Source organism: Polypterus senegalus, chromosome 15, assembly GCF_016835505.1.
Source record: "Polypterus senegalus isolate Bchr_013 chromosome 15, ASM1683550v1, whole genome shotgun sequence".
NCBI classification, from domain to species: domain Eukaryota; kingdom Metazoa; phylum Chordata; class Cladistia; order Polypteriformes; family Polypteridae; genus Polypterus; species Polypterus senegalus.
Window position 1 is genome coordinate 125,255,329 of NC_053168.1, and position 26,277 is coordinate 125,281,605.

Here is a 26,277-nt window from a genome sequence, read left to right on the forward strand (position 1 = left end):
TAACTACTTGGCCCAAGAAAATTTGAGATAGTGTGACTGTGCAAAAGATGAACCAGAAGTGGAAATTTTACTCAGTTTAAAAAGTAATGCACTTTTACACAGCAGAACACAGTCATAGCACAACCCTATAGACAATAATGAAGCTATAAAACCAGAATAAATTCAAACTGACTAGAAAACGTCTTCTCTTTAAACTCTAATGTATATGCTACTATTGAACAGTGCTGCCTTACGAGTTTGGAGTTTTACAGAAACATCAAAGAACTCTTGAGATCAGAAACTTCGATACCGAATATGGGATTGAACCTGAGGTGAGGGGTAGCTGTCACACATCCCCATCTACTCCTTTATCTCCTGGATTATTCCCTCATTCATTCATTCATTCATTATGAGAGTTTTAACTGTGCACTCTAAGCAGATCATGACATTTAAACAATGATGAAGATCATCCTTACTGCCTGCCACAGGCCATTCCCAAATGGGGTCAAAGCCCGGCCTTTGCACTCACTATCCAACTCGCACAGGAAGCCTAACCAGCTGAGCCACACAATCACCGCTGTAATGTGGGCACTTGGCCTTGGTATAATCAGCAGGAGTGGGGCTGTCGCACACCATATCTGTTCCGTTTTAAAAGAGTGGCTTTTGGTAAAGCACATCCCATTTCTAAAATGCAGTTTATTTTTGCTCAGTACTCTTCACTGAATGCAGGCTCTGGACACTGGAATGAGTTCAAAGGTACAAAACAGTTCCTAAAACATTCCTAATTACATAATGCACACACATAAAGATACACATTAGTTCAAACACACAGTAAAACAAAGAAGTCCTAAACTGACAGATGTGAAAGGGTCCCAACTAGTGATGACTGGAACAGCTTGCAGTGAAACTTAAGAGATTTGCTTCCCAAAATAATTTGCAAAAGAAAAGCGTTGTATTTGCCTCGCAGAGGAGACCTGGGTTCGCTTCCCGGGTCCTCCCTGTGTGGAGTTTGCATGTTTTTCCAGTGTCTGCGTGGGTTTCCTCCCACAGTCCAAAGACATGCATATCAGGTGCATTTACGATCCTAAATTGTCCCTGGTGTGTGCCCTGTCTGGGGTTTGTTTCCTGCCTTGCGCCCTGTGTTGGCTGGGATTGGCTCCAGCAGACCCCCGTGACCCTGTAGTTAAGATATAGCGGGTTGGATAATGGATGGATGGAAGGCATTATATTGTCACAAGTGAAACTGACATGATAAGCACATGTTTTCATCATATTTACAATCTTCCTCTACATATGCAAATGCAGAGCAAAATGTGCTGTTGAAAAGGGGATGCAGTGAGTCAAAACTTACCTTTAAGAACTTCGGAGGGGCTTCTCCGCTGCTAACATCCATTGGCCTGGTTATGCAGCTGTCAGCAAATCTCCAAAAGGATCCTGGCTTGAAGTTTACAGAGTTGGGAAAGTTAGTGCAAACAGTGTGACCTCTGACCCCAAATGTGAGATGCAATGCAGGACATTTGTTTTCTAACCTCCTTGTAATCAGCGTTTTATATTACTTAAAAACAAATATGAAAAAAAATTGATGTGTGATTCCTAAACAGTCAAGTATAATGTCATCATGTGTACTGTACAACCTGAAGTTAAAGACACACAATACACCCATTTAGGAAAATCACACAATGACTAGCACAGTCCCCTGGCTGGCAGACAGACACTTGAGCTTGTGCATGTGGCATAGCGGGTTTTATGCTAACTTTGGAGGAGCTTTATTTTAGAGAATTCAGTAATTGAGGTATTATTGGATGTCCAAGAATAATATTACCATGATACAGACAGTTTACAACAGAGGACAGGAAAACAAAAATCCTAGTCAGAAGCATCTACTGAGAAAATAAACCTCTGAGGGTCTATGGTCAGTAGTAACGGTCAAGATCAGACACCATCAGGGGCAATGGATTGCTCACCTCCTCCTGGAGATTCTACAGTATAAGCTTGAGCTGGGCGGTCTTATAAGACAACAGAATCTTTTCATCCATGGACTGAAAGGCTAAAAGTATCTCCCAAGTGTCACAGCAGGATACGATCGTATCCTGAGATACCAAAAAGACAAGCAGAGCAAAGGATGGTTAGTAACAGTTCTTAATTACTGTAATACATACAAATGACTAAAAAGAAGAGATGCAATATGCATAGCTAATGAGCAGCTGCAATCAGGGTATGCTAAACTACATTAGTTAGTCTTCATCTTGGAATTAAAAACTGAAGGAAGGGGAATCTCTTATATAAACAGACAGATCAGTCCACTCCTTTGGGGCCCTGAAGCTACAAGCTCGCCTTCCACTGTTTTGCTAATCTTTGCAATCTTTAGTAGACCAGCATCTGGAGATCTTACTATGTGTTTTGGTTTGTATGAAGACAGTTTAATAAGGCCTAAGCCATTTAAAGCTTTACATGTAAGACAAAGGATTTTAAAATGACCCCTAAATGTAACTGGAAGCCAGTGTAAAGTCTCAAGGACAGGACTTGTCATTGTAGTTGTGATTTTCTTTACCCTTTCCTCTGGTTCATCGCTCAGCTGCAGGCATAAACCTTGACTTGAAGCCCTAACTCAACCAGTACACAAAAGTGACTTAAACCACTGAGACTCTGGCTGTTAAAATCACAAGTCTCATACAATGGACAATACGGCTGACACTTGAAGTCGCCGAGAAGCAAATCATTGTCCAGCCGTTCCGAAAGGTCTAGATGTAGTAAATAGGGTTATCGTCATGAGAGGTGTTCTCTTTCCTAAAAAGGTAGGCATACCCCTATAAGGTGTTTTAACGGCAGCAGAATCCATCACACAGAGGACCTGCCATTTGGGTTTGTTTGTGCAGAAACAAAGCACCTGCTTCTTCCTGGCCTAGTTCACGTGACTCTGTCTTTATCTCCCAAAGTTTGTGGAGGGCAAGGGCAAACTTTGGAGGACATATTAAAAAGGACCAAATCACAACATGCCCCATGATTTTCAACTACTATGCATTTAGAAAACTTTGAAAAGAAAGTGTTTAAAGTCAGTCATTTCACACAATGACAGATTAAGAAAATTACAAATTATCAGACAACTGCCAAAAGCAGGCTGTCCATCAGAATGCAGCCTACACACTAAAATAATGCTCAAAGCCATGGCCAAGAACACACATCTAATGTTTGAAAATGTACATCTTACCACTGATAATGCCACAGTGCATGGGTCAATGGTCTGGAACAAATCAAACATACATAGGGAGTTTAGGAAGGAACCTGTGGCCTCACAAAAACAACACAAGTACAGTACAGGGTGAAATTTGCTAGTGAGTGGGCATAAAGATCATATTTCAGTAGAAAGATGTGTCAGAGTTATTTGGCTACTCTGTCAGAAGTCATGTTTGGCACAAAGCAAAAATTGGCTTTGAAAAGGAGAATTTAATCTGAGCCATCAAGGATGGTGTATGATGGAAGGAGCATGATAGTTGGAGGTCGCTTTTCTGCTTCAGGGAGGCAGCCAGTTCACAATGTCCCAGAGAACACTGGAGTATAATGCTCTCAAAAGGTTAAACCATAAGTACATTTTGCAATTAAAAACAAAAAAAAAAAAAACACAAGAGGGGAAAGAGAGTGTAGAAAAATCAGGTAAATAGATCCATGAAGGAACGGTTACCAAAAAGAAAGAAATGGAAAGTTGTCAATGCTAAATTGGTCTGTTTGTGTGTGTGTGTGTGTGTGTGTGTGTGTGTGTGTTGTGCAACCATGTGATGGACTACTGTAGTGCTCCATCCAGGAATTATCTGATGCTTGCTTGGATGGAAAGAGTTTTAGAAACAGCAAGTCAAAGCTCAGATCAAAATCCTATGGTTAAGCTGTGGGAAATACAGACCCAGAAAACTCTGCAGACTTAATACTTAGAGCAATTCTTACAGAAAAAGTGCGCAAGGCAGCCGATGGGTACTAGAGTGCCAGAGATGCAGGTTACAGTTTCTGTATTTCTGGATGTTACTACAAAGTAAATTATTCCAAGAATCCTTCAGTGTCATTTTCACACTGGGAGACCATCAACTTGGGGAAGTGCTGAAATGAGGAACTGACTTCCATATGTTCAAAGCTGCAATGCTTCAGAGGTGGTGGACTTACTTCCTCACAACACATATCACACCACGGAGGGTATCGTGTCGTATTTGGCATCAATGATGTCTCACTGGTAAGGGGTGACTCATGCAGTTAGGTTTTTCCTTTTTGCTCCATGCAGTTCCTTTTAAAGGAGACAAATTCAGCATACCTGAAAAAGTCATTGTGCTGCTCACGCTACATAATATTTCTTTCATCCATCATGAAGACCTTACCACCATTTTTAATGTCCAGCACATGTTTGCTAGTTTGCAAAAGAGAAGCTGTGGTATACAGACAGCAAAGCAAAAAGTCAATGCAGAATTCCCAAAGTGTAATGCTTCAGCAAAATGCCTTTTTTTAGCATGGCCAGGAGGTTTTTTTAAGAATACCACAGATGGATGAGTTTGTACCACAAGAATTAGGGGGAAATTTATCTTATAACAGAAGCTCTAAATAAAGGAATACATAAATTGGTAAATTATTTAAATCATCAAAACAAAGACTAATAGACTGAATAACAGTTTCTACCCTGTTGCTATTTGGGCACTGAATGCCACCTATTCACCTCCAATGCAGCAGTGCAATAGATGACATCTGTGTGCAATTAAGGTCTTATTTTGAATGTTTGTATACTACCTTATTTCTTCTTATCCTTTTGTAATTATTATTATATATATATATATATATATATATATATATTTTTGACACTGCAGGGACTGCACCTAATTTCATTGTATTTGTTACAATGACAATAAAGATATTTCGATTCTGATAAATTAAATAAATAAATTACACAGCAGAATGAGTAAAAAGCAAGAAAATTAAAAAGAAAGAAAAATTCTGATTTGACTGTCACAGTCACGGTGAGGCATTATGCAGGTGTGTTGCTGTAGGTATAAAGAAGTCCCAGTTCCATCTCTTGACACACTTCTTCTAAATGATTTGTCGGCTTAAAGGCCTCAGTGATGTGAATGCCCAGGTACTTGTAGGAGTGGACCACTTGTACATCCAATTTAAGAATAGTGACCAAGCATTGAAGAAAGTCAATAATCAGTTCCCTGGTTTTGCTGATGTTAAGTTGCAGACAACTCTCTTTGCACCAAGTAACAAACTTTTCTACCCGACTCCTGTACTCTTTATCATCACCTTTAACTATACAACACTTAAGTGTAAAATTATCGGAGAATTTCTACAAGTGACATGACCTGGTGTTATATTTATAGTCTGATGTGTACAGAGTGACAAGAAAAGGAGGCAGGACTGTTCCTTGTGGTGCTCCACTGTTGCTCACATCCTTTGTCAGTCTTACACCATCAGGCTATGTCATTTCAGATCGATCTAGTATGGCATGTGAAGCTCCTTGACAGTATGGTATCTGGAAGTCAACCCTAGTTTTTCCCCACACTACACAGTTGTCAGTTGATGATTAATAGTTTGTTTTTCTGTAAAATGTAGTATGTTGTGAAACCACTTCCTCTCCCAATTCTTTTATCCGAAGTGTGTATTTTAGACGCCTGACTATACAGTCATTCATTTTTTTGCCTTAATTCAATTCGGGGTCAACAGATTTTGTTGCAATGTAATGCAACGAGAAAGATAGGTAACAATAAAAAGCTGTGGCAGAGTTCACCTAACCACATGTTTAAGTGAAACTGCTTAAAGTTCTTGCTATTTAAAAATCACCAACTTGCTTAGTAATATAATGTACATGATCTGTGCCAAACGCCAACTTAAGTGGATATGTATTTAGTGAGTATATGCAGCATAGGCTTTCATTGTGTAAATGCTCATTTTCCTCTTGGCATACATGGCATAATATTCTGCCAAAATAATAAGTAGCATACAAAAGCTTAAGGTCTTGTTGATTTTCACAACAATACACCAGCAGCCTACATTCTCACCTGACATGGTGTAACAGTTAAAACATGTTGTGCAACTCACAACCGAGTATTTTCGGTAGCTATATTATCCAAAAAACATATAATACTTACAATTTCACTCCTTAAAGCTTGACTGCAGTCTATTCTTGTGAATCCAGAAGCCTGTCAGTGTCTCCCATTAAGTTCTGAAAACATACTGGTACTCACTGATCCAAGCAGCCTAGACAACAGTATGAAGAGAACACAAAGAGTGATATTAAAAACACATACGTGTAAAAACCATAACTTCACTTTGACTAAACAGACAGAGCTCTGGAGATTATTCCTGCACAGACAGGAGTACACAGGCCACAGGGTACGTGTCGATTGTGGTGTGCAGATGCAGTGAATACAAACAAACATGAAGAGGGCAGGGAGCGATCGACTGATAGCTGACTAGTAAAGCTGTCTAAAATGGTGGTTTTAATTATTATAAAAGCTAGACAGATCCAACTACAACTAAATATACATATATATATATATATATATACAGTATATATACACACATATATATAGATATATAGATACATATAGATACTAGCAGAATACCCGAAGTAGTGTGTTAAAGAAGTTATGAAAAAGAAAAGCAAAAATTTTAAAAATAATGTAACATGATTGTTAATGTAATTGTTGTGTCATTGATATGAGTATTGCTGTCATATCTATCTATCTATCTATCTATATATATATATATATATATATATATCTATATCTATATACTGTATATCTATAAATATCTATATATATCTATATATGTATGTATATATGTATGTATATATATATATATATATATATGTATATGTATATATATATATATATATATATATGTATGTATGTATATGTATATGTATATATATATATATATATATACTAATAAAAGGCAAAGCCCTCACTCACTCATCACTAATTCTCCAACTTCTCGTGTGGGTGGAAGGCTGAAATTTGGCAGGTTCATTCCTTACAGCTTCCTTACAAAAGTTGGGCAGGTTTTATATCGAAATTCTACGCGTAATGGTCATAACTGGAAGCAGTTTTCTCCATTTACTGTAATGGAGATGAGCTTCAACGCCGTGGGGGTGGAGTTTCGTGTGACATCATCACGCCTCCCACGTAATCACGCAGTACATAGAAAACCAGGAAGACCTCAAAAGCGCTGAAGAAAACATGCATTATATAATTGAGAAGGCAGCGAAACAATAAGAAGCGGCGAGTGACATATACAACCATATTCATGAGTTCTGCTACTTCGGAAACAAAGCACGATGTACACCTACACTTTAAATTAAGTTCATAGACAGGCTGCGCTGGCGTTTGTAATTTAGTGCCTGCCCATATAAGGCCGTCCGTCAGCGGCAATCCAATAGCAAACTGCCACGGGTAAATATTCACGGGTGAAGGACTGTGCTTATGGAGAGGAAGATGAGATGGTCAGGGTGGTGTTTGACACAAACTCAGCGAAACTGCGAGAGAAAGTTTTAAGTGCCAGGACTAAGGTAACATTAAATACAGCCATGGACATAGCACGAGATGGCACCAGCACAGCTGGGAACCTTCGATGCATGTACACCGAGCGGCTCACGTGAACTGGCGCAGTGCACAGATAAAAGCAACAGTTCCAAAGAGCTGAACAAAACCGAATTACACAATTGAAAAGGCAGCAAAAATATGAAGCGTCTCATACATACAAGCATATTCATAAATCCAACTACTGCGGAAACAAAGCACACGTTGGAAAAGTCAATGTCCGCTAAAGGAAGACAGTGTAAAAAACCCGTGCATGCAGTGTGTCAGGTCTCAGATAAAGAAGAAGACGAGCTGTTTATTGATGCAGTAAGAAACGAATCGATGAATGAAACCTGTCATCTTTACAGCGATTGACAAACACGGAATGTAACTTGAACACAACACATCCTACAAATACGAACCTGATTGAAAGAAATAATGATAATCAAATCCTTGATGACAGCAACACTCAGTAACACTCACAAAACAAATACTGTATATTGACAGTCATGTTACGTTATTTTTAAAATGTTCCCTTTTCTTTTCTAGCTTTTTAACACACTACTTCTCGCTGCGATACGCGGGTATATATATATGTATATATATATATCCCGATCTACATACTCGAATAATGGATACTTTATTAGCCATCAATGATTGTTTTGGTAAAGCCATACTCAGTGTATTCATTAGATGAGCGGTAAAAAGTAAGAGCGAGGGAGGATGACTTATTGAGGCATGCAGGCTGTAGTCGCGTCAACTCTATCTGAATTGCGCGATCACATTTGAAAAAATATATCTTTTCAAGTTCTATTTAGTCCATATGTGTCAAACTCAAGGGCAGGGCCACATCCGCCCGGCGTAATTATATCCGCCCGAGATCATTTTATATACTGTATTATTGTTATTAAAGCCCGGGTATATGAAGCGCTGGTAACACAATAAACTACAGATCCCATAATGCAGCGCTTCAGCTGCCTTGCCAAACACTTACCGCGTTAATCAAGTCTACCTTAAGATGCTGCAAGTTATTGCGGCTAGCTCACACGATGCTGAAGAGAAAAGTTGATTCTGAAAATAGAGCCTTTAAAACCGATGGGAGGCTGAGTATATGTTTACTGAACCCGTGTGTCTCATTTGTGGAGCTAATGTGGCTGTAATTACAGAATTTAATCTAAGACGGCACTATAAAACAAAACATCAGGGTAACCTGAAAGACCTGAATGCAATGCAGAAGATACAGAAAGCAGAAGAATTAAATAAGAATCTGACACTTCAGCGGACGTTTTTACCCGTGCACAATCACAAAGTGATTTCAATTGAGGCTGCTTTTATGGGAGACACAAATGCACCAGTGCAATTTGCCCCACTTTCCCTATTACCAAGTAATGTTAAACCAAGTCGTCACTACGGTGTTCCCAAATCGCACTTTGCTGATAAACTGAGCGCACTGAGTTTGCACGGCGCTTTGGTGACTTTGAAGAACAAAAAGTCCGTCTACATGCGGCTCGAACCTTGTGCATGTTTGGTAGCACATATCTGTGTGAGAAGCTCTTCTCAGTGATAAAGACTAACAAAACAGCACACAGGAGTCGCCTCACTGATGAGCACCTGCAATCCATCCTGAGAATCTCCACAACACAGAACCTCACACAAACAGAAACGAACCTGTGGCCAAAAAGATGCCAGGCGTCCAGCTCTAAAATGACATATGAGCAAAGACAACTGAATGATTTGATTTGTTATTGCTGAAAGGAACACATTTTATTTATATTTCTAGGTTTTGTTATGCAGCATGTTCATATTTGAATTTGTATAATTTTGACAGGATATATTTTTATGGAGAGCAAAATCTTTTGGGATATTTAAAATCTAAGTTTATTTTTATAAAATATAAAATTACATAAGAGTAAAGAAATTTGAATGTTTGTTCTTTTAATGTTTACTTTATTTCTAACTTGTATAATTTAGACAGGATATATTTTTATGGAGAGCAAAATATTATAAGTTGTTTAAGGTTTGAGTTGATTTATTCAGGAATAATATTCCTGTCTGTTTTACCATTCCTACCAAAGATATTTCTGTCGACTAAATAAAAATTCCTTCTATTTAAAATTTAAATAGAACTTGAACAAATCGATAGTTCATAATATCCACGCAGACTTGCACGTAAGAGCGGAGTTATCCGTTTTAACAAGCAGCGTATTGCACTGATACGAAATAGCTGTGTGTGTATATATGTAGATATGTATGTATATGTATATATGTTTATATATGTGTGTGTGTATGTATATATATATATATATATATATATATGTATACATGACAGCAACACTCATCACTCACAACAGTGACAAAACAATTACATTGACAATCATGTTACGTTATTTTCAAAATGTTTCCTTTTCTTTTCATTGCTTCTTTAACGCACTACTTCTCCGCTGCGAAGCTCGGGTATTTTGCTAGTATATATATATATATATATATATATATATATATTCTTGCAAGAGACACCCTACTTACAACCAAATAAGAGCATGGGCAGCAACATACTCAGTCGTGCTTTGGCTTTGAGCACACACAGATCCAGGGCTCTCAGCGCATATAAAGCGTATAAGGAGTGACAATACGTTATAAATGAAATGTAGACGACTAAGCGAAGAAGAAAGCAGCGTGGAAAAAAGAGACTCAAAAGCGCTGGAGAGACAAAAAAGAAAAAGAATAATCTAGGTGCAAATTCAGAAAATAAGGAAAGTAATTATCTGTCCGGAACAAGTTGAATTGAAAAAATAAGCACGTCCAATCCGGACGTTGGCGCTATACACATGCAGAGCAGATTAGAGATTATGAAAGCAGTGGAATTCGAAAGGCTCAAAAAAAAAAAAAAAAAAAAGAAACAGATATTAAGAAAGTTAAAGAATATGAAAGTAGAAAAATTAGAAAGTATAAAAAAATAAAGTAAAGATCGCAGTAGCGCAAACAAACGGAAATTATTAATCGAAAAAGGGAAAGTAATAACCACAGACCAGGTGTCATTGAAACAAAAACAGGATAAAGCGAGGACAGAAACAAAAGACAGAGTAGAAAACAAAGTAAAATGTCATAAAGAGGTTAAAAAACAAGGTGGCCAAACACATGCAGAGCAGGTTATAGATCATGAAAACTGGAATTCAAAAGACTCAAAAAAAAAAAAACGTGTGAAACACATGCAGAGCAAGATACAGAATATGAAAAAAACGACAATGTCAAAAAAAAGAAAGTAAATGTCACTTTAGCGCAAAGAAAGAAATTATTACTCAGAAGAAATAACGAAAAGGTGAATAGAGATCGAATATATGGACACAGGTGATACGTTAGAAGTATGTAAATATTGTAAGGCTTTGAAGTTTAGGTCAAGAGAATTTCAAAAACAGAGTTTACCTCACATGCATTTATTGGTTACTTTACAAAAATATTAGTAACTGCTGATGACGTTGATTGTTTTATCTGTACTGAAATTCAAAACAGAGAAACGTACAAAGTCAATAAACACATGTCTCACTGACCTCATTAAAAAGATTTAGCACATTGGGACTTGAAAGATTCCAGATATTGTTTTTACAGAAGTTTTGAAATAAAAGTGTAACTAATAAAATAGCAACAATTCAAAGAAAAAAAAAAATCTTAAAAAAGTGTGTATCCAGGCTAAGCCCCCTATTGTGTGTGTGTGTGTGTATATATGTATATATATATATATATATATATATAGTGCTATTGCACCGCATGATCAAAAAGGCAGAGACTACATTCCCAAGGAGGACACTCTGGAATTACACGCAGAAGCAGATGGATGGACAGACTGATGTACACATTTATCAACAAAAGGGCGGTTCGCTCAGTCTAGCTACCAGCAACACAGAACATAAAATAGACTGCAAAAAGAAAAAAGAATGCAAACTATCACACAAGTGCAAGATCCAAATTAATGATAATGGTCTAATAATATAAGGAAATTGTGTCTGTGTCCCAATATATTTGTTAAATGGTTAGGCACAAGATGTGCATTATACAGTCTGATGTCCATAGAGAGCTCGGGTAACACGTGCTATCCCTGGAACGAGTGACTAAAGGTGCTTCAGAACAACACGTCACGGAGAGAATGGGCAACACCAGTCACGATGGCCACTGTTTCCAGCGAGTTCAGGGTCAGTCCTGTGGTTCAGTTGGCCTTTCTGGTCAGTTTGTTCAGGTGTCTGTTGTTACTTCCCCAGCAGAACATAGTTTATGTACAACAGCACCAAGCAGCTCGTCATGCTCATTAAAGGACTGGCCTCTCAAAGACATGCTGCCCAAAAAGGCCCAGAGCAGGCTGTTACAGAATGCACAAGCAAACTGACAGTAAATGCAAAAAAATAAATACAGTAGTACATAGGTGTGCCAATGGAACTGTAACCATGCAAAATAGTAGCATTTGCACAGAAACAAATATGGTTCCTTTTTAAAGTATGTACCGTATAATGATCTGAACACCAAGAAATGGAGTTTACATGCAAGCCTGCTTAACTTCTACAAAAACATCAGAATGCATGTGGTAAACAACAGTCTGTACATGCAAACCCACTGAATATGCAGACTGGACAAACAAATGCACTTCCTAAACAACCGTTCATACAGTACAGCACCATCACCGAGTATTCAGACCTTTTCACTTTATGTTATAGCCTTGTGCTAAAATCATGAAAACTCATCAAGCAACACTCAGTACAAAGGATTTACATTTTTTTTTTCTAATGAAAACTGAAATATCACACAGACATAAGCATTCACATTATTTACTCAGAACTTGAATGAAGTCCCCTTTGGCTGCAGTTCCATCCTGGGGTCTTCTTTGTCTAACATAAGATTCAAGGGCCTGGATTTGGGGATTTTCTACCATTCTTCTCTGCAGAGCCCCTCAAGCTCTATCAGGTTGGATGGAGAACATCATTTTACAGCTATTTTAAGGTCTCTCAAGTCTGGACCCCGACGTTCACAGACTTGACCCTGAGCCGCTGCTGTGCAGTCTTCTTGCTTTGACAAATTGGAACATGAACCTTCGGCCCAGTCTGAGGTTTAGAGCACTGTTGATCAGGTCTGGTTTTCATCAAGGACATCTTTGTTCTGTGCTCCATTCGGCTTTCAGTTTGCCCTGCCTAATCTAGGAGTCTGTGCTGCTGAAGAACAAAACCCACAGCATGATGCGATCACCACCAGGCTTCATTGCTGGAATGGTGATACCACAGTTGATAAGCGGTGCCTACTTTCCTCCGGACACAGTACTTAAAACTGTGGTGAAAAAATTCACCCTTGGTTTCATCAGACCAGCGAGTTTTGTTTCTCACAGTCTAAGAGTCTTTTGGGTGATTTTCTGCAAACTCCAAATGGGTTTTTAGGTGTTGTCTGACCAGGGTCCCTGAAGCTTAGCCAGAATGACCATCAGGTTCTTGGTCACCACTCTTCCTAAGACCCTTCTCCCTTGATTGCATGTGGATAACAGGTAGCTATAGCAAAACTCATGGCTGTTCCAGACTTCTTCCTTCCGTTTATGAAGCACTGTGTGCCTTGAAACCCTCAATGCTTTGCCTCAATACAATCATCTCTGTAGGCAATTCTTCTGACCTCGAGGCTTGGGTTTTGCTCAACCATGGGACCCTCTATAGGCAGGTGGCTGCCTTTCCTAATTATGCAGTCAACTGAATTGAGCAAAGATATGCAAACAAAGGGCAGAAACATCTAAATGATTATCAATAGAATGTGATGCACCTGTGCGGAGTGTCATAGCAAAGGATCTGACTATTTGTGTCAATGGGAGATTTCCATTTTTTATGTTTAATAAATCTGCAAAAAATTCCAAAATCCCATTTTATTTTATCATTCTGAGGTTTTGAGTGTTGGTTGATGAGTGAAAAAAAAAATTAAAAGGATTTCAGCACAAGGCTGCAACATAACAGGTTGAAAAAGTGAAGGAGTCTGAAGAGTTTTGAGGGCACTTTACATCAGCATCACACCGGCCAGTGGCTTTGTGAAGACGCCAGCACAGTTCTTCATAACCCATAGCACGTATTAGTCATATAGCTCATACACATGCTAGTAACATAAACCAAAAGAATGTAAAATAACTACACAAGCTACTGCAGTTGATGCTCAAGCCAACAGTATAAGCTAGAAAACCAATCTAACTGTTACACAAACCAATTAACAGTAAATGAACATAAATTAATACATGGACATCTGTATGCATACCGATACACTTTATGTTTACTGACAGTACAAGGATGCAAATCAATCACAAACAAAAAAAATCACCACAAAGGCAGAACAGTTCATGTACAAACCATAAACTTGTGCATGAGCTTGCATATCTTTGTTAATCAATAATGGAAAACATTAATCTTTGCCTGCAAACCAGTTGCAGTCTTGTATAAACCAGTAGTTCCAGTACACAAATACACCTTGGTAGTTCATATGCTTGCCCACTGCATACACAAATGGCCAGAAAGCAATTCATTTTCAAAGTCCTGACCACAGAGTCCCAGTCCTGGACGGGTAACAATCAGGTCTTTATTGAGGATTTCGGAACTCCACCTTGTCACCTACAACAGACAGTGAAATGAACCACGAGCCGTGACGCAACAGTCATAACCGCTGCGCCACCAAGCTGTCGCGACTGACGGCTTGTTAATTTGGATGCGAACAAAACGTTAAAACCGCTGACAAACTCACCGACTGGAAATACTTTTGTAAACTGAACGCAATGGCACACTCGGGCTTTGAATATTTGGCTGTAATTTGAAGCGCGGTGCACAGGACAAGTTTCTGCCTGCCTCCAACGCTTAACCGAACGGGCCTGTTCACATTCAGCTCCACCGTCCCTATACCGAGGCACGTAGCAGCAAACATACAACAGACCGGATAACAGAACACTTTCATGGTCGACACGGCGAGTATTTCTACTTTTATCGTTTGCAATGTCACACACAAATGTAAAAGTAACTCGACACACCCACCTCGCGCCGCAAGCACTTTCCGCGAGTGAACGAAGTTTGCTGCGGTTTGTGTTTGGAGACACGATGGGGAGGCGGGGTTAATGCAGAAGTCGCGATGTTATTGGCTGTCGTTGTGGAGTGCCGCGCTGCCTGCGCGTGTTTTTGTCGGCGCGCGCACGATTTTGCGTGTCAGTCATCGTGGCTCTCCCGCCCCGAATCGCCCCGCCCCTGCCCTCCCCGTTCCTGTTTCAAGTTGTATTTTTAGTTGAACTTTTCCGCGCTTGTTTGTGGTTTAAAGGCATGACGACTGGCTGCTGAACAAGTTCGGTTAGAACCGAAGTTTCGTCAGTAAATGACCACAACCGAAAAGTGGTGAAGGCAGCATGGATTATCTGCTGACATTTACGGGCAAAAGTTCTCGGGCTTTGAGGGAGGTGGTCTTCAGCAGGAGCTGGCCCGGAGGTCGGGAAGTGGAGTTTAAAGATTCCTTCGCAGAGGTACATTTTGGCCCCCCTGCAGTGGCACTGCGAGGTACAGCACCCGTCCTCTTTTTCGTTTTCCTCAAATTGTCATTTTTTGTAATCTGTTGAGTTTGTTTTGTGTGTGTTTAGGGACCCGTTCTCAGTTCTCCGTCTGTGGGGTCCGCACGGAGCCTGGGCTCGTGAAATGTCGTGGTGCTGTCTGACATTGGCACCTGCGGCCGATGACTGCCGCGTTCTGCTCCATTCTGAGGAGGCTTCGCTTCTCCGACGTGATCCCAGTTTGTTATCACGGGCCCACCCCGTGAAGGGACGGCCGATTTCAGCGGGCGCAGGGCTGATGGATTGGAGTACGAGTTCCGGGGAGCCGTCATTGCGACAATCTTCGGGTTTTCTACGGTTTCCTTTAGCGCATTAACCCCTTCTGTTAACGGAAGATGCATTTGCTGTCGTCGGCGCTTGTGATGATCTGAACGTGTCCCTCGACGGGGTGCGCATAGGACTCGCTGGCGTTGAGCTGTCTACGGAGTTCGTATTCGGAGTGTTGCCGCTTTTCAAAACATCATTAACCAGGCGAGAAGATGGAAGTATGTTAAGTAATTAGAAATGGCATGTTGCTAAAATTTCGTTCTTTCTTCTGGCCCAAATAACCCCACTAAGGAGGTCTAAATACAGTATGGCTCGAGGACATGACAAATAAAAAAGATGGGAATGCATGATTAGAAAAAAAAGTTAAATGTCATGGCTGGAAGTCAACCTCCGATTTCTTAGTTGCTGACGCTCACCACCATGTGGCACTCTGTGTGGTATTGTGACTCACTTGATACCACCATCGTACCCCTGTTTACTTGCTTTGCCCCCAGAATTAGTTCACTTTGTGTTTGGACTAATTGAAAATTGGTGGTCCCAATTCATTGTGAATGAATGCTCTACAAACTATTCAGAAAAAAACAAAGCTACCCAAATTGGGTGAGTTATGAAGTAGCGTGCATCTGTCTGTCACCTCAGTCCAGTGTATTGAACAAGGAGTATAACCTCATCAGCCACAAATGACATTTTCTAATTGAATTGCATTTGGAGCTTACTGACACTCATATAAAACTTTTATTTTGCTCATTATTTCCACAAAAAGATGCTATTTGTTTATTTATTGGCAAACCAAGTAGCAAATCAACAACTCAACACAGTGAAGCAGGAATGTATAAAATGTCGCAACTCAGTTCTCCGAACAGTCCCAAGAGTGCATGAATGCAGCATATCCATGACAAAAATGGGGTGGAGAAATGCTTAATTAAATTAGGATTAGGGTTAGGGTGCTGTTTCTCTGCCCATGCTACCCACCACCAGGGGGCAAGGCTGGAAACTATACATCCAAAACCTGACTTCCGATGAGCAGTACCAGTGTGCTGAACACTCCAAAAAACAATATGTTGGGCTTTGAGGATCTTTAACTGATTCACTGCTGTCTCCGTGTCGAACTGCTCCAGGTTATGTGGAGTCCAGGAAAAAAATCAGCTTAATTTAACAATCCTACAGAAAAGTAAAAACCTGAAGTTGTAATACTTTACATATTTCAACTAATTACCATTAGCCACCTTTTTTTTTTATCTTATATTTTAATACTCAGCAAAGTGGGTTTTAATGTGTGTACAAAGAAAGGTACTTGTAATGGACAGCACTATTATCATCACACAAATTGGTGGGGCCGCCGCCCATGTTGCTTCATTTTTGGAGTCTTAAGGATTAGACTGACCTACCCCAACCACAAATACTAAAATACTTAAAGTTCGTGGGGAGGGAGCATAGTTGCCTAAAAGTCCCTAATGTTACTGTCCCTTTTGGGTGCCCAATCTTTAAAACCTTAAAAATGAAAATCCGATTTGCAACACGATAATAGAAAAGGGTCCGTGCCGTCCGTTTAGTACACAAGTACCCAAAGAAAATGTTAAAGTGGTGTTACAGCCGATGTGGAAGAGGTCTGCCATGCTGTAATTCAGGGGGCTTTTTAAGGGTAAATAAGCAGGATAGATTTGTCTCACTGTGATGGAGGAAACACATTTCTGGAGTTACCATTTTGATGACGGGGAGACTTGAGAATTTCTACTGTTGGTGGACCTTCTATGACAATGCTGGCATTGATTGGCGGTAGAATCTGAAAGTCCCCTACACCACAATGCCTGGTTGCCAGCTGTGGTTTTCCTCCCATGTTCCCAAAGATGCATAGTTTAGATCATTGGTGGTTCTAAGCTGGCATGGTTTGGGTCCTGTGATGGACTGGCACCCTTTCTAGGTTTTTTTGTTTTTTTTAGTCCTCTGCCTTACTCCCAGTGGTACTGGGATAGACTGTGAACCCCTGACCCTGAGTCGGATTAAGTGATGTTTTGGATTCAACACTTGGGTAAGCCTTTCCTTGTGCTGCCTTTTGTTTTTCTTCCAAGGAAGTTTTTAAGCCCCCTGTAATATCCGGCATCAACAGAACATCTTTATTCTGCACATTTGCTTCAGCCATTGATGTCATTTGCGAAACGGTGTGAGATAAAGTGATATTGTTTTCTAGTCCTGTACCCCCCCCACCCCACCCCTATTTGTATGTTTGTAAAGGCAATTCCACTAAAATTCGGGCACAAGTTGCTGTTGTCGTTCTCCTCCTGGCTTAACAAAAGGTTCCTGAAGCTGCCTGCAGAATTTGGAGACTTGCTTGGTTCTTGCTTTGAATGTGACAACTGCCTCGAGTGGAGTCATACCACCTAACGTCATGGTCACTCATTAATTGATTTTTGGTCTGTGGCATCATGCAGATAACAAGGCAGCATTTCCACCCTGCTATCTTCACTTGTTTGAATTGTTTTTGTTTGTTTTAAATTCTCCTTTTGTGTAAAATGAAGTTACAAGTGCACTGGTCTCAGATCAAGTGAAACGTTTACTTCACTTTCAGCCAGTTCATTGTTACTTGGAGACTTGGAAAGTAAATGGGGCGGATATCCGAGTGTCTTGAACAAACTGGCGAAGTATGCAGCTTAAAACCGTGCAGTGAAATAAAAGTACAAAAAAGCCGCAGAAAGAACCTTTAGCAGTGCAGGCCTTTCTTTCCTCCATATGGGTAGGCACACTCTGAACGTGCCACTGATATCTTAAGTACTTAATACTCGGGTAAAGCCCCCTTGAGATAGAAATAGAGATAGAAAGACGTCTGCCAGCAGGCCACTAGTCGTCTTTTAGTCTTTCGTGGTCTCTAGTGCTGGTGGAAAAGGGTGTCGCTTTCCATATCAAGTGAATGCTGAAGGGTCTACTTGAAGAGACTTTTGGGCTTTTGAAATGCATGAGGTGCTTCACAAAATGTACATGAAAACCGCTCGGTTTTTTAGGGATGATGTTTCTCTCCACTTATGTGATGATGATGTCCCAGTTCTCCACTTTAGTGAAAAGTCTTCCTTACGGACATTAAACATCTATTGTAATGGCGTCTTGGAGTTTGGACCAGTAACCCCTAATGGAGCGAGCAGTTTGTGATGCAGAAAACAATATAAAATTAATTGTGCTGTGAACACATTAAAACATATGCAGAAATGTTCACAGATTTAAAGGTAACCTAACCAGTGTGCCGTAGGCTGTTTGTGTCTGTGAAGTCAACAGATGTGGCTGACAGGATGATAAATGAGTTTTTATAGCATTTGTAAATTTTAGATTAGAACTGGAACCAGCAAAACTAGATGAGCATACCAAGGCCACACTGCATATCGGCTGGGGTGGCACAGTAACCTGGTACTGGAAAAGTACAGAAATACCCTGATTGGTAAATGGTATGGTAATAGCATTATGGGGTTTTCAGTGTCAGAAGTAAACGTCAGCTTTCCCTTGAATCACAAACTTCGCTTCCCTAACACTCACTGTTGGCATTGTAGAAAAATGGGAAGCAGTGCCCAGTGTGGCGGGATGGCACCGACCACCAGGGAGGCTGGAGCGAGGTGGGAGTTCAGAACAGCTTTGGTACTGGTGCTGAGGTGCAAAAGCGGGTATTAATGCCAATGTCAGAGTTGTAACGCAGACAAAACACTTTCATTTGAGGGCCAGCGTCACTCCTAAAGGTGGTGCCACACTCCTGTTAAAGAGACGACTTTCACCTCAGGGGTTTGTCGCATTAAAGTGTTTTCTTATCATTTGAATTTTGTTTTGTGCTTCAAGTTCTCATTTCATTAAAGAAATAATATACGCAAAGCTTTTGGAGGAGAATATTGCATCCTGTCATATTTATTATTTGATTACTGCTTTCTTTTTCTTAAATGTTTGATCTTGCGTCTTCGTCTAGTGAGCCTAAGCACGCACACACACACACACTTGCCTGTTTAGGTTTTCCTCTGCTTCTGTCAGATTTCCTTCCTCATCCCCTAAAGTGGTGTGCTGTAACTTGATTGTCCGTTCCAACGAGCCCATGTATATGTGGACAGGTGGGGCCTTAGCACCTGATGCTGATGGGGTAAGCACTGGATTAAGTGGGTTATGTTGTCAGCCTGTCCAAATGGCATCAATACGCCTGTCTTTGTGTCTCCTTCCCTATTGGTGTTTACTATTTAAAAGGAAGGACATCACTGAAGAGCTAAAACAAAAGGATTTTCATTGCTGGTGGAGGCTCCCGCTACCCTGAGACCCTGCTCTAGATAAGTGGGCCAGGGAGATGGAGAGATGGATGAAAGCTTAAGAGCAGCAACACTGACGTCAAAGGAGGGCCGTATTGTACCCGAGGATCAGTGAAAGCAGAATGTAAAGCGGGTTACTCCTTGTCTTCTTTGCATGGAGTCCATTTTGTAAGCCTTTTCCAGCCTTAACAGAATAAAGGTGACTGACAGAGGTTCAGGGTCACATGAGCAGTAGACTCTCTTTTGGCGTATGATTTATAATTTATACTCCATAGGTGAAGTCAAAATGAGTGCAGAAGGTGGCGCTGAGCCATCATCACACAAGTCCACAGGTCAGATAATGAGAGCAACGTGCCAGCCAGCAAAGAAGAAGTGAAACACTAGGAAAAAAATGAGGGTGCAGTGGCAGTCATGGTGGGTACCAAAGTCAAATCTGGCAGTCGGATGCCAACGAAGTGCATGCTCAGTTAGCTTCTCTCACAAAGTTGGTTTTATTGGTCAAAAACAAAATCAATTAGCATTTGATCTTTTTAACAGGTTGCTGCTAGTCTTGTTATAAGTGTAAATACACAAACTGTTCAAAGTGTACAGTTGAGTTTCATTCTTATTTGTGTTATAACAGACTCCAATTTTGAGGTGTCATTTAGCTTTATCCAAAAGTAGTATACCCTGCACTCCTTTCAGGACAGAACTGCTGCGAAGTGTCCGTCGGTGCTCCGCCAGCGGCCGTGTCTGTCTGGGTGCTCTGAGCTGTGGCTGGAAGGTGGCAGGTCAAGTCGGCACCATGTGACAGTCCGTTTGAAGTGACAGTGGCCGCCTCGGCTGGCCCAGTTGACTAGATAAGTGGTCATGTGACGCGTGTGGATTCATTGCTGAGGTTATTTTCCTACGTAAAGGTGGCAGTTTAAACATAACGTGATCGCATTTGGTTATTAGTGGCTCTGAAATGAGGCTTTACAGCTTTGTCGTCTTCGAGTTAGCAAGCTGAGTGCCCGAGGCCTTCCGTCAACCGCCAGGCTCTTGAGATTCAGAACATGTCAAACATCATTTTTTAAAAATGTATTTAGTTTTTTTTTTTCTTTCTCTCCCAAGGTTGACTAAAAGTAAACATTAATCAGTCATGGGACTTTGTGGCTAGTAGGCAGGGAACGCTGGAGCATTTGATTTGGCACACAAGCTGCCGGTTTACCTTCATACAGGTGACTTTAGAGCCCAGTCCGGTTTTTAATTACTGTACAGTTTATGCAATATGAATTGTGTTACTTGTGACATGTTTGAACTTTATTGGTGGTTGTATTTTCCAGTGCCTTATCATTTAAAGTAAAGAAGAAAAGAAAATGATAAAGCAGTCACAACTTGACTCCATTCAAATCGGGGTCTTTGTGGGCTGTGCAGACCTCCACATTGCACTGCAGCTGTTGCAGGTCCGCACGACGACTGGCTTGAGGGTGCGGGCCGCTTTGCTGATGACTGGTGGGTCAGTCTGCCCCTCGTGTGTGCGGTGGCAGGTGAACTCATTCGCCAGAGAGGATTCATGGCACAATTTGTGGTATTTATTTTCACTTGTTTGCTTTGAGCACAATTCAAGCTTACAGTAGGCAGGAATCCTGCTTAACGTATTTAAGGCGGCCTACACCATTTACCCCATTCACTCTTTTCAGATGCCGTCTTAGCCCTCGCTTTCTTGGATTAAGGCGTCTTTTATGATGTAAACAGCTGCCATTACAGATAACCACGATTTACGTCGTGTGATCAGAGGTTATTTGTCAAAATAGTGCTTTGTTAAACGATGATGTGCGCTTCTGGCTATCCTTTACTGTAAGAGAGCATGAATATGTGGAATTCTCGTACCTTTGGTTAGTTTAGCTGTTCATCAGTGCTGCTGTTTGCCAGTTGGGGTCTTGGAAATTTAATAAAATGCATAAAATCTGATCATTGCACTTTTGAAATTCGAGTTTAGCTGCTGCAACATTAGCATCTGGAAATTTGAATCTTTAAAAGCCCCCAGGGATGACCTTTGTAATGAACTCAAATTGACTGTTGCCTCATCGCTCATTTTATGGGTGATTTGTATTTTTGTTTTCTGTCTGCTTCCTACATGAAGGACGTACTGTTTTTCGTTTTGAATTTGGGTTTTCGGCATCTCTAGAACATGTTTTCTGATGAAGGATCTGGTGGATTGGGTAACTCGAGAGCAAACTGACGCGCTTGTGCAGATGTGGCGCTCTTAAGAGCCACTTGAGTTTCAGGTGAATTCCAACTCTTGAGTTTCGAGTTTTTAAAAAGCCGATGCCAACATCAACAAAAGCCAACACTTCGAATTTCACAATATTAGGTGGGCACCACTTTGAAGAAAGTAATATTTGTGAATTTAGCCTTGAGGTTTTAGAGATGTGGCAGCTGATTTGGTTTTATGAGTCTGTTTGGAAGGTGCTTGCTTTTTGTTTCTTGTCTGTCTTCCCTCTTTGAGTTTTGTCCTCAGCACTTGAGTTGGGTGAGTTGTGTGAGTTGTGTGATGGAGGATGCAGTTTTCTGACACTTCTTGTCTTTTTTCTTTTTCACCGATTTTCTCATTTATTAACAATGTCACAAAGAAATCCACATGTCAGAATAAGAAGTACTAGCCAACCCGCACGCCGCATAATCAGGCCGCTTTTTAAATGATTTTTAAGCACAGAGGAAAAAATAAACATTTGAAAAATGCGTAATTTAATAAACCACCAAGAAAAGTAACATTGCAACAATGCCGCTACGAACCAACATACAATTGTCCGTGACTGAAAGCCAGAGGAGTGACGTCACGCCTTCTCCTTCAAAGCGAAGGACGGGTTGAACGGCGCTCGTTCAGTACGCACTGCCCGCTTATGTGCCCACCCCCAACTCCCTACCTGAGTCGCTTTAGTCTGTGTTCAGTCCACACGCACCTGTGAGTCACGTTGACTGTTAATTTTCCAAACACCGCCTCAGTCATTTTCCACGTTGATTTTTCATTGTTCTTTGCGGTTCCGGCTGCTTTTTTTTATATATAATCCACCAATTCACCCGACCATGGTTGGGGGTGGCGGCGAAGGGGGGTGTGGTTTTACAAAGGGTAGGGACGTAATCAGTGCGAGCATATGACCCGCACGTACTGGGAATTTCTCGTTCGTGGGGAACAATTGGAAGCCACGGTCTCCATCACGAATGGGGTTCAACGGCTTACCTACGCCTCCCCGCGCCGGGTAGACACACGTTGTACCGGACATACAAGTGCATCACAGACCTGTTAATACTCAATCTCACGTGGCTGAAAGCCACTTGTCCCTCTAAGAATTTGGACGCCGACCGATGTTGGGTCGTGTAACTATTTGGCAGGCGGGAGTCTCATTCGTTTGCGGAAATAACCAGCCAAATCGCTCCACCAGCTAAGAACTGCCATGCACCACCACCCACAGAATCGAGAAAGAGCTATCAATCTGTCAATCCTCTCCGTGTCCGGGCCGGGTGAGGTTTCCTGTGTTGAGTCAAATGAAGCGAAAGGCTTCACCCCTGGTGGTGCCCTTCCATCAATTCCTTTAAGTTTCAGCTTTGTAACCATACTCCCCCTGAACCCAAAGACTTTGGTTACCTGGTTGGCTGCCCTGTTGCGGGACCTGCATTGGTGAAGCAGGTGAGACGGTAATGAAACAGAGGCACAGGGCTTATTGGTTTTTAAAGACTGCTTGCTTCATTGGGTTTTAACCAATGCACGGAACGAACCAACACACAATCGTCCGTGTGGCGCGGAGGGTGGAACGGGAGGAGAGGAGAAGGACATCCACTCCGCTCCCTCCGTCATGCTAGTCTGCTGATTTCTCGTTCAGTATGCACTGCCTGCTCATGTGCCCACCTCTAACTTGTCACTCGAGTCGTTGTCGTCTTTGAACAGTCCAGATGCACCTGTGACTCGCGTAGACTTTTCATTGCTCTGTGCGGTTTTGGCTGCCTTTCTATACATAATCCACCAAGACACCCGATCACGGTAGTAGCGAGGTGGGAGGGGGGTGTGTACAAAGTGCAGGAGCATCTAAGAAGACGCATGTTTGTCGCGGATGCGAATTGCTGTATGTAGCGTGTAAAACAGTTTGCCAGGGTGCACGCGGTCGTGCGTCGTAACCGAAAACTCGTTTTTTAAAGACTGCTTACTTTATTGTGTTTTAACCTCAGTTGTAAAGGAATGTTTTAAGGATCCCATGGGATACCCCTCGCAAACCGTTTTACACGCTGCATATGGCGATTCACCTCCGCGAGAAACATGCCTCTATTAACAGTCAGCGTGGGTCGGAGCTGCATGTTGCCTCTACGACAGACGAATATAAATGACGCCAATTTTTCTGTGTCGTGGCGTCTAAGTTGGTGGGCGTGGCTCTGTGAGTTGTCGTCGTATCCAATGGTCTTGAAGTTGGTGGGCGTGGCTCCTTCGTGCGTGCGCCATAGGTGTCTAACTTGTCGGTGGCTTAGTGAATCCACGCCCCTTCTGGCGTGCTTTCCATGGTCGTCTTGCCTTAGTGAATTATATATATAGATTGTGAAATAAACCCACAGGGTGCTCCACACACCCGGTCCCATGTCAAGACTCACCCAGGGGAGCAGCTGCCTCACAAGTAAGTCTCTGAGTGTGAATGTGGAGGCAGCAGAATCCCAATTGGGAGTGGATTTGCCAGATTCATTTGTGATGCAGACAACTTCACAAGAATCGGGGTGCAAGTCCTTCATTATAATCACTTCAGGGTCTTCCATGTGGTGGGAAGAAGTTTAGCAGCTACAGAGCCAGGAAGTAAGAATTTGTGTTGTCGCACTCACAGAGCAAGATGAAGAGGAGCAGGAGGGGACTGCGATCCACCTGAATAAAAGGACGCATGTCTGCGTATCTGTGTGTTCATCCAGTTGCCATGTCTCAGGTGGCACATCACAAACATTAACACTTTGCTTTTACAAATCCCATACCAAATGGCATATGTGGCATCTGTTGGAATGACAAATGCACTGCACTTTATTACTACATGCATTCCAATAAGTGGCGGTCTACAAACGTTAACGCTGCATACGCTGAGGTCTGCATTGATTGCTTAGGCTTCAGACCATCTTAGGTGGGCCGCACAGCTAGTAATAAGAATAAGAGAGGAATAAGAACTGACGCCATCCATGAGAGCGGATGACAGAGCAGAAATCCTGAACAGGAGGGCCAAACCTGTACATGTGCATAAATGGCTCTGAGGCATCGCAGGGGCAAAGGTGCCAAAGAGTCCCATCAAATGTCGCGTACAAATTTAAATTCATTAAATTGACGGTTGGCATTTCTTGATGTTTTTAACAACTGTATCCCAACAAAGAAGAGACCTGAGACCACTGAGACTTGAGGGGTAGCAGCTTATAGGACGTCTTCCACAGCAGGCTTGCTAAGGGCAGGAGACAAAAGAGGGTGGGTGATAACATACAGCAGGCATTAGGGGGGCACCGTAGGCCCAAGGTGCTGAATGAAGCCACAGATCCCACGTGAAGAGAGCAGCGACCAAGTCCCAGCTGAATTGATTCTTTATTTGATGGTTCCAATTAGGCCAGTCTTGTAAGTCCAAGTACTTCATGTTTTTAGTTACATAAAAATAAGAAATTGATGCCCGAGACTCAAACGGCGTTACATCCTGCACCCTTTTTGATGTAAATAAGGAGGGACTCGTGCTAGACTGGTCTGATTTTTATTGATTAAGTGAAACATTCAGAATTCAGCAAGTGCTTCTTGGTTCCTGCGGACACTGATGTTGGGGTCTTGGCAGGCAGAGCAGGTTCCAACTGGGTGGGCTGTCGGGTCATTGGGGGCCTTGCACCCACATTAGTGCCCATTTGGAGATATCTTTTAAACCGTGTGGCTCACTAATAAAGTCTAATCCCACAAATGAATGACTTTGATGACGGGGGTGAGTTTACTGTTTGTGGGGGGGTGGTGGTCTCCTTGAAACTCTTTGTAGGTTTAGAGTTTATGTATTAAATTGTTGTATTATCTAAGTAAAAAAAGGATTTTTAGATAGTAAGTCATGGCATCGTCTCCTGGAAGTACCCCCTGGCTCAGGTTACAATAAATGGCAAACTCTCATCCAGCTCTCCCATATTAGCATTAAAGCGTCATAAGTGAGAGGAATTGACACAGACGAAGAGAAATCGGCATCCATGTGTACAGATATTCGACCTGAGGACACCGTTCAGTTCTTGCCAATTTAACACACTGGCAGTGCCACTTGTTTATAAGAGACTACAGGACAAACCAAACTTTAACAAAGCCACATTTATTTATGCCTTCATGCTTGTCCGCTAAATGTCTGGGCACATTTTCAAGAGAGCCCCCTGTGTCTCCACTTCACACCTCCGGCCACAGGCCCCCGAATGGCTCCACAAGGTCAGGGTCTTCAGCTGGGCTGTACTGACCTTATGATAGGAGGAATTCATGTCAGAAGAGCAGCTAGACGTAGTGAGTGGGCCAAAGCTTGAACCCCCTCAACCTGGAGCGAGCTGTAAGGCGGCATCCCCAACCTCTGTGCCACCATACCACCCAAAAGATAATCATCGAAATTTTGAAGTGGCAAGTGTGAACGATTTACTGCCATAAAATCTAAAAGTAATT

At 41.6% G+C, this 26,277-nt stretch overlaps 1 protein-coding gene and 1 long non-coding RNA gene across 5 annotated transcripts in view; one reads left to right on the top strand and one right to left on the bottom strand.

Moving 5' to 3' along the window:
* LOC120515722 (oxidation resistance protein 1-like) overlaps nt 1-26,277 on the top strand; it is a 148,576-nt gene that overhangs the window by 51,238 nt on the left and 71,061 nt on the right. The gene's annotated exons all lie outside the window — the stretch shown is intronic.
* LOC120515724 lies at nt 1,137-14,889 on the bottom strand. Its single transcript, XR_005630695.1, has 4 exons — nt 14,552-14,889; nt 6,096-6,204; nt 1,944-2,069; nt 1,137-1,417 (listed from the first exon to the last, which is right to left on the bottom strand). It is a non-coding gene; the product is annotated as an uncharacterized LOC120515724 (long non-coding RNA).